Source organism: Arachis ipaensis, chromosome B6 (genome assembly GCF_059453495.1).
Source record: "Arachis ipaensis isolate K30076 ecotype BB chromosome B6, ASM5945349v1, whole genome shotgun sequence".
In the NCBI taxonomy this organism is placed as follows: Eukaryota; Viridiplantae; Streptophyta; class Magnoliopsida; order Fabales; family Fabaceae; genus Arachis; species Arachis ipaensis.
The window spans coordinates 32,058,095-32,068,835 of record NC_142441.1 but is presented as its reverse complement, the minus strand read 5'-3'; positions in this window follow the sequence as shown (position 1 = coordinate 32,068,835).

The following is a 10,741-nucleotide window of genomic DNA, read 5'->3' as shown; positions in this document are numbered from 1 at the left end:
ACCATCAAAATATGTTCCTAAAATCCAGGAATTGGAAGGAGAAAGAATGCTCGATTTAGACTGTAAAAAGAATGAAAAAGAAATTTTCGAGAACTGGTTGAATTCCTTCTTATTAGAAGCCTTTACTAATCCAAAACTTAGTGAATTGTCTGGAGGAGATATCTGAAATTATATAGGGTTTCATACTAAAGGAACTGTAAGAGATTATATGACATCAATAGAAAACCAAATAATAGAAGAAATAACAATAAAAATAAAAGACAAAAAAATAACTATTGCCCAAATAAAAAAGAAAATTGTAAGTGTTGGTATTGCCAAGAAGAAGGACACTATGCAAATGAATGTCCAAAAAAGAAGGATAAAAAGAATCTTACTAAACAATTAGAAATTGATAAGTCTTGTTTCATGGAACTATTAGAAGAATCAGATGATAACTTAGACTATATTTTCGAATATGTCTCAGAAACAGACTCAGAGATTGAGCAATAATGCTACATTTATTACTATAAAAATAACAGAAAAGTTTATAAATGCTTTCATAGATACTGGAGCAACACAATGCTTTGCTAGTACAAATATAAAACTTGATTGGACAAAATTAAAGAAACCATTAAGAGTTAGAATAGTTGACAAATCAATAAATAAAATTGACCAAAAAGCAGAAATGACTGAAATATTTATTCAAAATTATAGGTTCATTGTTCCATCCATATATATGTTAAATTCTGGAATGGATTTTATCATAGAAAATAATTTCTTAAAACTATATCATCCATTCATTCAAGAATTAACATATATAGTTTTAAAAGCTCCACACGATTCTTCAATAAATCAAAAATCAAAACGAATAAAAATACCAACTACTACTATAGATAAGATTTTAAAATTTAAAATATTTTCTATATTAAAAACATGTTATTTAAATTTATATTTTCAGATAAATATCCCAAAAAATAATCTTGAAATAAAAATAGAAGAACTTTTGGGTGAAATTTGCGCTGATAATCCTTTAGATATTAAAAATACAAATAAAGAATTAGTAAGCATTAAATTAAAAGATCCTACAAAGGAAATAAACGTTCCAAATAAAATTCCTTATTCCGTAAGAGATAGAGAAGAGTTCTCATTAGAATGTAAAGATCTTTTAGAAAAACGAATTATAAGATTAAGTAAAAGTCCTCATGCGGCTCCATCCTTTTATGTCGAAAACAATAATGAAATTAAAAGGGGAAAACAAAGAATGGTAATTAATTATAAGAAGATGAATGAAGCAACTGTTGGTGATGCTCATAAACTTCCAAGAAAAGATTCTATTTTAGAAAAAATCAAAGGAGCAACTTGATTTTCATCTCTCGATGCAAAATCAGAATATTGGCAACTTCGTTTAGACGAAGAAACAAAGAAATTAACTGTTTTTACTTGCCCAACAAAAGAATCAACAAGTGTGTTGCTCTATGAATGGAATATTTTACCATTCGGATTAAAACAAGCCCCAGGTATCTATCAAAGATTTATGGAAGAAAATCTAAAAAGTTAAATGAATTTGTTTTAGTTTACATTGATGATATATTAATTTTTACAAAATAGGATAAAGAAGATTATCTTCAAAAATTATTAATAGTATTAGAAAGATGTAAAGAAAAAAGGATTAGTTCTTAGCAAAAAGAAAGCAAGAATAGCAAAACAAGGAATATAATTTCTTGGATTAATTCTATCTACTCAAGGAAAGTTAAAACTTCAACCAAATGTTTTAGAAAAGATAAATTTATTTCCTAATAAAATAGAAGATAGAAAACAATTACAAAGATTTTTAGGGTGTATAAATTATATTTCTGATAAAGAATTTTTAAAGAATATAACAGAATACACTAAAAACTTATTTCCAAAAATAAGTACTAAAAAAGAATGGAAATGGAAAGAAAAAGATAGTATGCAAATTCAAAGAGTCAAAGAATTATGTAAAAAGCTTCCAGAACTTTATATTCCAGAAGAAAACGACTACTTAATAGTAGAAACAGATGCTTCAGACATAACCTGGTCAGGATGTCTAAAAGCTAAGAAAGCTATAAAAAGTTTGGAACAAGAAAAAGAATCACTAGATTCTAAATATTCCCCAAAGGAATTACTTTGCAGGTATATTTCAGGGACATTCACTCCAACAGAACAGAGATATACTATTCATGAAAAGGAAACTCTAGCAGCAATTAAAACTCTTAAAAAATAGAAAATTGATTTACTACCCAAAGAATTTACACTAAGGACAGATTCAAGTTACCTAACAGGTTTCATACGATATAATTTAAAAGTTGATTATAATCATGGACGATTGGTAAGATGGCAATTATTTTTGTTACAATATCCAATAAAAATTGAATATATTAAGGGTGACAAAAACATTATTGCAGATACATTAACAAGAGAATGGAGTTCATTTACAACGCATTAGATCAAGAAATTCAAAAATATGAGCAAGAACTCGAAAAATGCAAGCATTGTCAGCAAATAAAGACACAGATCCAATCCCTCAAGAAGGCCATTGAAGCAATGAAATCAACACAACAAGCAAAACCATCAGAGTTCAGCCAGCTAAGCATGGTGGACAAACCAGGTGAAGAAAAAATTTCAGAAAATAAAACAATTGCTGAAATTATTAAAAAATCTACCCAAGATAAAAAATATTATGTAATTTATAATGGCCCAATGAAAGGAGTATATGATGCCTAGGAAAAAGCAGCACCATTCACACATCAATCAAAGATAATTCATAAAAGAGGATTTTTAACACTGGAAGAGGTAAAAGAATCCTTCAGGGAATATGAAGCTCTTCATCCAGATCAAACCCTAAAAAGAGCAGATAAAGCTCCAATTCAAGCCCAGAGAACAGGAATAATGAGAAACATTCCTACAAGAGCTGAAATCAAGGAAAAGAAAATGGTCTGTAGATCAAATCTCAGAGAAACCCTTAATATAGTCCTGAATTGGACTGAAGAAAAAAGGGCAATTTTGTGATATTATCCTATTGCCAAAGAACAGCTAACAAAGCTGGTTATTTTTCCAGATGCTTCCCCATCTGACACTTATCAGTTTTTTCAGTATGGATTAATTGATACAATTTTAATTTTTAATGATCTAAAAATTATTAGTGAGTTTCCTGCAGGATTCGTTGATGCAGTAAAGAGATTTAAAAATATGATTGACAATGTAAATCCAAGGGATGTATCCCTAAAATTTACAAATAGTCAACCTATTTTTAATGAAGAAGAAGAATGCTTGGTTCCAGCACACCAAGTAATATTCATGTCCGTTTTTCCAGAAAATTTTCAACCAATTGATCAAATTCAAGATTTAACAATTTACAGTCATGAAGGAAGACTAGCTAGCACATTAGCAAGGGTCTTTGAAAGAACTCAAAAAATAATGAAGGAATCTCACACAAGAATTAATTATAAAAGTAGAAATACTCTGCTTGTGTCCAGTAAAAGAAATGAAATTGAAGAAAGAGAGATGAGACTCTTGGTGGAATTTGAATCAGCATTCTACAATTTATCTGGACTTTTAGAAAAGCTCCCTGAAGGGATAAGAAGGAATCTCTGCTATTTGATAAAAGACAGAGAAGACCACAAGTGCCAACTATGCGCCTCGGAAATATTTGAAGAAAGCAATAATGAAATGGAATCCACCCACATGATAAAAGAAGAGGACAGTGCATCTGAAGCATCCCTCAACATTATTGCATAATGACGTAAGTGCTTAGGTCATAAAGCACCAATAATGTAGTTGGTGCAAGATAATAAACAATGACGTAAGCAATGACGTCATAAGAAGGGTAAGGATGGGAATTGTCCATCAGACCCAACCATTATAAATAGGTTGCTTAGGCAATTGTAGAAGGCATCAGAAAACAGAAAGCAGAAGGCTAAGAGTACTCATATGCTAGGAGAGCAAGGAGGAAGCTGCCAAGGCGATTCTGTAGTCTGACAAAGAATTCCCTTAGGGAAAAATAGTTCTAAACTCCCCTCTGGAGTTAATATCTACAATCTCCCTTCTGGAGATAAAAACACCTTATGTAAAATATACTAAATAAAGGAAGTTTTTCTCCAGAAAGGTACATCTTTATCCTAGTCTCTTAATTATGAATTATTTAGAAAGCTTAGAATTAACGGAAGAATCTGATTATTATAGATTAACTACTTTATTAGATAATGAAAAACAGGCTGTTCTAAAAACAGAACTAAATCTCAAATCAAATGAAAATTTTAATAAACAAAGTCTTTTAAAAGAAGTTTTTAATAGAAAAAATATAATATACTATGGAAAAATTCAACTTGAAGCCCCTATAAAAATAAAATCTGCTAATGGAGAACTTGAAATAGCTTTGATAAATGATGAAGAATTGAGTAAACAGATTGAGAAAATTAAGGATCAACAAAAAAGATCTAAAATTGGATGGATTCATATTAGTACCATACAAGTCTTAATCAAATCTACATATATGAAAGGAATTAATTCACCAATAAGTTTAGCAATCTGTGACAAAAGAATTACTGATGACCCAATAGATCAAATAATTGGAATTGTTCATGAAAATTTGGCAAATGTAAATGTTAAATTTAATGCCCATCTTGGATATGCTATACCTTTATCAACTGAAAATCTTGAAAGATCTATAAGTTTAGCTTATAAATTTCATAGAAAAAGTTTAATGGAATAAGATGATGAACCATTTTCAATTACATATGCAATAAATTATGCTTTAACAAATAGCCATCATAGTATAATATTTAAAAACAGAGAAAGAATTTATGTCGATGAATTATTTCAGAAAATTGTAAAAACAGAAATACCAAAATATAAAGCTATTGAAAACCCAGTTCTATTATTAAAAGAACCATCAAGAAGATCGATTTCATCGAACTTTCAAATAAGAGAATCTAAAATTAATAGTCCTTTAAGTTTATCTAAATTAAAGATTAAAGAAGAAAACTCTGAAATAAAAAAATTAACAAAAAAGGTCGAAAAATTAAATGAAACCCTAAATACTAAATTATGACAATAGATAAGGAAGAAATATATATAACTTATCAAGATAAGAAACAAGAGCTCTTTGAAAGAGAGAATCGTTTGAATTATTTGCAGTTTTCTAAAATAAATCAAAGAGCATTTGAAGCTCTAAAAATAATCTATAACAAGTTGAAAAGAGAAGTTGAAGAGTTAGAAAAATTAATAGAATCTCTAGAAAATAGTGATGAATCGATGATAGAGTTTGCAGAAATTTTAAAATAAATAATGTTAAACAAAACTATTTTTAGGAATTATAATAAGATTACCTAATTTATGAAGCATAAAAAGATTGAAAAACCAGAAAATAAAATAAAAATGAAAAGAGCGAAAAATTAAAAAATAAAATAGAGGAGTATAAAAAAGAATTAAATAATCTTCAGATCGAAATTGATGATCTTATAATAAAAAAGATAGAAATAAGAATAAATATAAACAAGTTGGAGTTAAATTTAGGAAATTTATAAATGCCTGAAAAACCATATTACAATTTAAAAGAATTAAAGCTGTTGAAAGAAAAGATGGAAAATGAAATTGAAAAGTTAGAAAGATATTTAGAAATAAGAGAAAGTATAGAAATAAAAGAAGTTTTTGAGGATTTAAGAAATTATATTAAAGAAAAAGACAAACAGATAAAAGATTTTATATATAATAATTCATGTAAAAAAGAATATTATAATTATGATAGAAATTAGAACAGAATTAAAAAACTATAAATATGAAATCAGAATTATAAATATACATCAAGGACTAGTAATAAATAATCATATAACAAGTACAAGAGAAATTGTAGAAATGGTTAATACTTTAGATTATGAAGTTGCAAATTATTTTTATCAAAATCCTTTGAATAAAGCACCACCAATTGAATCTATACAAATTATAAACTTATTCGAAGCAAAATATGAAGAGTTAGTAGAAATTTCGAAGGAAGAATTAAAAGAAAAGTCGAAATTAAAAAATTGGTATCAGAGCCAAGTTAACGATTAAGAATAACACTTTCTCTTTAAGCAACACTTTTAGTGATACGTTTTTAAAACAATAACAACCACAAAATAGAAAACGTCTTTACAAAAAGATGAAAATAACAATTTTACCGTAGCATCCCAAAATTGAATACCTATTTATGCTGATGTTTTGTGACACCAATGCAAAGATAGTAAATCTAAATTGAGAACTTTTTTTATAATAAAATAAAAAAATATTTTCAAAAACAAATTAAACTAACATTATATTTTAAATATATTTTTTTATTTTTTATGAAGTTTATCCAATCTTATCAATTTTTTTAAAGTTTATCCAACACTTCAATAAATTACTCGAAATTTCACAAAGTTCAAAAGGTCTAAACTAGAGGCGAGCCTTCTTGTATCGTACCTTCACTCTTTTTTTATTATATTTATTTTTACTCTTTTATTTTATACCATAATTAAATTTATTATAATATAAAAATATTAATAACTACAATAAAATAATTTTTTATTAAAACTTTATTTTTATAGTACTCATTAATATTTTGTATTGTATTTGTTAATATTTTTTTATAGTATAACTGATATTTTTTTTTTGTTTTAAATTTAATTAATATTAGTGCATTAATACTTGTTAATATATTTATTGATTAAATATTTTTATACAAATTTAATAAATACACATGTTAGTGCACATATTGATAGGGCAAGTTACTTAAATAAATAGAATAGAGAAAATATTTACCCAAATGTGTAAAACTGGTTCTTGTTACCTGCATGTGCAAAAAGCCATTTCTATGTAATCCGTGGCAACCCACCACGGTTTCAAAACGTGCATAAACCGTGGCAGGTCCCAACGGATTATGGCCAAAAGATATAGAGTGTAAACCGTGGTAGGTCACCATGGTTTACTAAGGAGAGATGGCGTGCATAAACCGTGGAGAGTCACCACGGTTTATGAAGAAACTTGTTTGCACATAAAACCTTGTGGGTCACCACGGTTTATGTGTGGTAAATAATGGCCAGAAAACCTTGTTAATTTTATGTCCAAGAGACACAACTTATTTTTTATTTTTTTTTATTATTCTTGTTAATTTTTTATAATTATATTTTTTATTATTATATTTTTCATCTCAAATTTTTTTAATGAAAAAAATGAGAATAAATTAGATTTTTATAATTTGTTCTAGTTTATCACCAAGCAGAATTACAAGAACACAAAATTTTGTGTCTCTGTCCATCAGTGTCTTGTCCTATCCTATTTTCAGTGTCTTATCCTATTTTGTTGTTGAAAACAAAGGCAGCCTAATAAATACACACTATATAGTACATTTTATAAAGAAAAAAAAATCATCTATTTCTATTGAATATTTATAATAAAATTTTTTCGTTCTCTTTATGTATTATTGACTAATATATACTATAAAATTTTTACATGTATTATCAATTATTTTTTCATTATGTTTATCCCTATTTTTCATTTTACACTATATTTAAATATTTATTATACTATAAAAAATATTAATGAACATAATAAAATAATTACTTATTAATAATTTTTAGAGTACTCATTAATATTCTTATAATATAATAAATATTTTTTATTTTAAATTTAACAAATACTAATGTATCAATATACACTTATATGTGAATTTATTAAATCTATATAAAAGATTTAATCAATAAGCATGTTAATGAATATTAATATACCAATATTAACAAGTAATTATTTTATTGTACTCATTAATATGTTATAGTGTAATGAATCTTTATTTTATAAATGAAAAAATAAAGATGAATATAATGAGAGAGGTCACCTTAAGTTTAAACGAACTTTTGAGTAGTTTTTATAAGTTCGCCTAAAATTTTAAAAACTTCATAAAAATTCAAAATAAAAAATAAAAACACAGATTCCAAACATTAATGTTAGTGTAATTTATTTTTAAAAATATTTTTTTATTTTATAATAGAAAAAAATCCAAAAATTTCATGGTGTTTATTATTGGAGTCTAATTTTTTTCTAATTTATTTTACATAAAAAATTTTAAATATTTTAAATTTATTAAATTTCATCATTTTAAATTAAATATTAATTTTTTATTTTTTAGTAAATAGACATCAATTTTTTAAGCACTATAAAAATCATTTTCTTAGTATTATTTGATTTTTTTTTCTATTGTACTCTTTCTATTATAAAAAGCTGTTGTTGATAAGACATAATTTAAGATTCTGCTCATAAATTTATTGTGCTAATAAATTCATTTTCTATTGGACATAAAATTAACAAGGTTTTCTGGCCATTATTCACCACACATAAACCGTGGTGACCCACAAGGTTTTATGTGCAAACAAGTTTCTTCATAAACCGTGGTGACTCTCCACGGTTTATGCACGCCATCTCTCCTTAGTAAACCGTGGTGACCTACCACGGTTTACACTCTATATCTTTTGGCCATAATCCGCTGGGACCTGCCACGGTTTATGCACGTTTTGAAACCGTGGTGGGTTGCCACGGATTACATAGAAATGGCTTTTTGCACATGCAGGTAACAAGAACCAGTTTTGCACATTTGGGTAAATATTTTCTCTATTCTATTTATTTAAGTAACTTGCCCATATTGATACACGAGTATTAATTAAATTTAAAATAAAAAATATTCGTTATATATACCATAAAACTATTAATCAGTACTATAAAAAGAGAAATGTTATATATATATATATATATATATATGAACAAAGTCTAATCAAATTGAACAATAAAATTTGAGTGAATAAGTGAGTAGAAGCAACTAGAATGATTTTTTTTAATATTAGACTAATTAGTTAGACTTAATCGACAAAAATAATTTGTACATATAATATTATTCCTTAAAAAATATTAATTTTATTTTATTATACTCATTAATATGTTTTATAATAAATCTTTACAAATTTAATAAATATACACATCAGTTCATATTGGTACACTAGTATTAATTAAATTTAAAATAATTAATATTTATTATACTATAAAGATATTAGTGTGTACAATAAAAAAATATTAATGAGTAAAATAAAAGAATAAGAATAAATATAATAAAAATATAATAAATAGCATCTGAAGTTCATAGACCTTGAAGGTCAAGAGATAAAGACGCAACAGAATTAATGGGATTAGTCCATGGAAATCAAGGTCAGCTAGAATAGCTCGAGATTCAGTTGGAGTGATAATGTGAATCCAAGCGAGCCCTACAAAAAGAGGTATCTAACATTCTTACTACCAGAATGTCACGCTTTCGGTTGCGCCACTCTGATAGTGAGGATATTACGATAATCTTTACATATATGTATACATAGTAGGAGCCTTAAGTTGAAAAATGCAAAGAGTTTTCTTTGAAAAACTAGAAATACTTTTTCTTTTTTTTTTTTTTACGAACATACATACATACAAATCAATTACAACACTTCACATGTACATATATAAATACAAAGATTCTTTATACAAGTAACTTACAAATATTACATACATACATATCATTACAATCACGACTCCTATTTCTCTTTACAAAAATATAATAATAGTGGTGAGGGAAAACAATAACTAAGATATCTAAAATAGATATAGCACAGTTAAAAACTTAGCAAAATCTTTATAGGCTTCCTCGTCCATTTTCTGAAAAAGATAGTGCTGTAAGGGGGTGAGAACCTAACCACACGATATCACCAGAGAAGTTTTGAATTGTCATAAAAGGATATATATATATATAAAGAAAGTTTTTTTCAACCGCAATGATCATCGCTCGTCTTATGAATCTTTTCAAACATCAACAATTAATTATCCAAATCCGAATTCATATTTCACTTATAAGAATTTCAAATCTCGATAATATCCCATAACATTTCACTACATACCAAAGAAACGATCTAACCAAACTTACCAATAATTCATCCAATCTCGAACTCCGGCCCAAAACATAATCAACCATGGCTTCGGCCCAAAACATAATCAATCATGGCCTCTGGCCCAACACATAATCAATCATCTCTCAAACCACAATAATCCGAACTAACGAGTCACAATCACACAGACAGTCAAACACTCACACATAGAAAACAATTATGACAAGTAGTACAATTAGTAGTTAACAGGATGTTAATTAGGCAAATCAAGTAATTTCAAACAAATGTAGTGTAAGAACCGCAACTAATCAATCGGTTAATTAAGTGATTATAATGTCCAAATTAGATTCTGAAAAGTTAGAGTGAGATTAGAGGATTTAAAGGTGATTTTTGGACTCAGTGGGTCTTTCTGAGTTAGAAAAGGTGTTTTCTGCGAAAAACTACGAACCGGCAGTTGAACCGGTTGAACTGGTTTAAGTCTACCCGGTACCGCATGAGAAAAAGTAAAAAACCATCAAAAACCTTAGAAAAACATTAGAAATAGAAAACCGGGCGTTAATTTTAAAGGTTTGGCCCGAAGTTGGGCCAAACGGGCTAAAAATACTAACAGGTTGGACCAGACCCAAGTTGGGCCCAAGCCCAGCATATAAAAGGGTTCATTAAGTGAATCCATCAGCCACAACACACTCACTAATACACACCACTAGCTGAGAAGAGAAGGAGAAGAGAGACTCCATTAACACTATTCATCATCATCTTCCGGAGCTCATATCTTGAGCTATAGAGCTCTGATCGCCGCACCGTTTGCAGCTACGCGTTCCTTGTGAAGA